Source organism: Arachis ipaensis, chromosome B2, assembly GCF_059453495.1.
Source record: "Arachis ipaensis isolate K30076 ecotype BB chromosome B2, ASM5945349v1, whole genome shotgun sequence".
NCBI classification, from domain to species: Eukaryota; Viridiplantae; Streptophyta; class Magnoliopsida; order Fabales; family Fabaceae; genus Arachis; species Arachis ipaensis.
The window spans coordinates 51,679,806-51,682,911 of NC_142437.1; the positions used below are offsets into that span (position 1 = coordinate 51,679,806).

Genomic DNA, 3,106 nt, shown 5'->3' on the forward strand with positions numbered 1-3,106 from the left:
CATTCATAGCATTCTTGCATGCATCACATGTTTTGATCTAAAATTCTCATGCATTGCATTATTTTTCTTGTTTTTCTCTCTCATCATAAAAATTCAAAAATAAAAAAAAAATATCTTTCCCTCTTTTCTCTCATAATTTCGAAAATTAGATTTGACTTTTTCAAAAATTTTTAAAATCTAGTTGTTTTTATGAGTCAAATCAAATTTTCAATTTAAAAATCTTATCTTTTTCAAAACCTTTTTCAAAAATCAAATCTTTTTCATTTTTCCTAGTTATTTTCGAAAATTCCAAAAATATTTTTCAAAAATCTTTTTCTTAATTTTACATCATATTTTCGAAGATAACATCATCAATTAATGTTTTGATTCAAAAATTTCAAGTTTGTTACTTACTTGTTAAGAAAGATTCAAACTTTAAGTTCTAGAATCATATTTTATGATTTCTTGTGAATCAAGTCATTAATTGAGATTTTAAAAATCAAATCTTTTTCAAAAACTAATTTCTATCATATGTTTTCAAAAATATCTTCTTATCTTACCTTTTTCAAAAATTTGATTTCAAAATATCTTTTCTAACTTCCTAACTTCTTATTTTTTCAAATTTGTTTCAACCAACTAACTAACTTTTTGTTTGTTTCTTATCATTTTCAAAACCACCTAACTAACTCTCTCTCTCTAATTTTCGAAAATATCTTCCCTCTTTTTCAAAAATTCTTTTTAATTAACTAATTATTTTAATTTTTGATATTTTTTATTTTCGAAAATTACTAACCTTTTTCAAAAACTATTTTCGAAAATCACTAACTCTTTTTCAAAAAAAAATTTATTTTCGAAAATCCTCTCCCTCTCTCATCTTATTCTATTTATTTATTCATCTACTAACATCTCTTCCTCACATCACTCACCAAATTCGAACCCCCTCTTTTATCTGTGTTCGAATTTTTTCTTCTTCTTTTTCTACTAACAATAAGGAACCTCTTTACTGTGACATAGAGGATTCCTCTTCTTTTCTTTTTCTCTTCTCTTTCTTATGAGCAGGGATAGAGAAAAAGGCATTCTTGTTGAAGCTGATCCAGAACCTGAAAGGACTCTGAAGAGGAAACTAAGAGAAGCTAAATTACAACAATTCAGAGACAACCTTATTGAAAATTTCGAACAAGTAAAGGAGATGGCAGCCGAACCCAACAACAATAATGCAAGGAGGATGCTTGGTGACTTTAATGCACCTAATTCCAATTTACATGGAAGAAGCATCTCCATCCCTACCATTGGAGCAAACAATTTTGAGTTGAAACCTCAGCTAGTTTCTCTGATGCAGCAGAACTGCAAGTTTCATGGACTTTCATCTGAAGATCCTTTTCAGTTCTTAACTGAATTCTTGCAGATCTGTGATACTGTTAAGACTAATGGAGTAGATCCTGAAGTCTACAGACTCATGCTTTTCCTTTTTGCTGTAAGAGACAGAGCTAGAGTGTGGTTGGACTCTCAACCCAGAGATAGCCTGAACTCTTGGGATAAGCTGGCCACGACTTTCTTAGCCAAGTTCTTTCCTCCTCAAAAGCTGAGTAAGCTTAGAGTGGATGTTCAGACCTTCAGACAGAAGGAAGGTGAATCCCTCTATGAAGCTTGGGAAAGATACAAGCAGCTGACCAAAAAGTGTCCTTCTGACATGCTTTCAGAATGGACCATCCTGGATATATTCTATGATGGTTTATCTGAGCTATCAAAGATGTCATTGGATACTTCTGCAGGTGGATCCATTCACTTAAAGAAAACACTTGCAGAAGCTCAAGAACTCATTGACATGGTTGCTAATAACCAGTTCATGTACACTTCTGAGAGGAATCCTGTGAGTAATGGGACGCCTATGAAGAAGGGAGTTCTTGAAATTGATACTCTGAATGCCATATTGGCTCAGAACAAAATATTGACTCAGCAAGTCCATATGATTTCTCAGAGTCTGACTGGAATGCAAGGTGCATCCAACAGTACTCAAGAGGCTTCCTATGAAGAAGAAGCTTATGATCCTGAGAACCCTGCAATAGCAGAGGTAAATTACATGGGTGAACTATATGGAAACTCCTATAATCCATCATGGAGAAATCATCCAAATCTCTTCATGGAAGGATCAAAGGCCTCAACAAGGCTTTAATAATGGTGGAAGAAACATGTTTAACAATAATAAACCTTTTCCATCATCCACTCAGCAACAGACAGAGAACTCTGAACAAAGTACCTTTAATTTAGTAAACTTAGTCTCTGATCTATCCAAGGCCACTGTAAGTTTCATGAATGAAACAAGGTCTTCCATTAGAAATTTGGAAGCACAAGTGGGCCAGCTGAGTAAAAGGATCACTGAAATCCCTCCAAGTACTCTCCCAAGCAATACAGAAGAGAATCCAAAAGGAGAGTGCAAGGCCATTGACATAAGCACCATGGCCAAACCTGTAAGGGAAGGAGAGGACGTGAATCCCAAGGAGGAAGACCTCCTGGGACGTCCAGTGATCAATAAGGAGCTTCCCTCTGAGGAACCTAAGGAATCTGAGGCTCATCTAGAGACCATAGAGATTCCATTGAACCTCCTTATGCCATTCATGAGCTCTGATGAGTATTCCTCTTCTGAAGAGAATGAGGATGTTACTGAAGAGCAAGCTACCAAGTTCCTTGGTGCAATCATGAAGCTAAATGCCAAATTATTTGGCATTGATACTTGGGAAGATGAACCTCCCTTGTTCACCAATGATTTAAGTGATCTGGATCAACTGACATTGCCTCAGAAGAGACAGGATCCTGGAAAGTTCATAATACCTTGTACTATAGGCACCATGATCTTTAAGGCTCTGTGTGACCTTGGTTCAGGGATAAACCTCATGCCCCTCTCTGTAATAGAGAAACTGGGAATCTATGGGGTGCAAGCTGCTAAAATCTCATTAGAGATGGCAGACAATTCAAAAAAAAAATAGGCTTATGGACAAGTAGAGGACGTGTTAGTAAAGGTTGAAAATCTTTACATCCCTGCTGATTTCATAGTCCTGGATACTGGAAAGGAAGAGGATGAATCCATCATCCTAGGAAGACCTTTCCTAGCCACAGCAAGAGCTGTGAT

The 3,106-nt window shown here is 35.7% G+C and overlaps 1 non-coding gene across 1 annotated transcript; it reads right to left on the reverse strand.

The window, feature by feature from the left end:
- Positions 1 to 1,567: 1,567 nt before the first annotated feature.
- On the reverse strand, positions 1,568 to 1,675 carry LOC148573970 (small nucleolar RNA R71). Its single transcript, XR_015906375.1, has one exon. It is a non-coding gene; the product is annotated as a small nucleolar RNA R71 (small nucleolar RNA).
- Between the last annotated feature and the right edge of the window lie 1,431 nt (positions 1,676 to 3,106).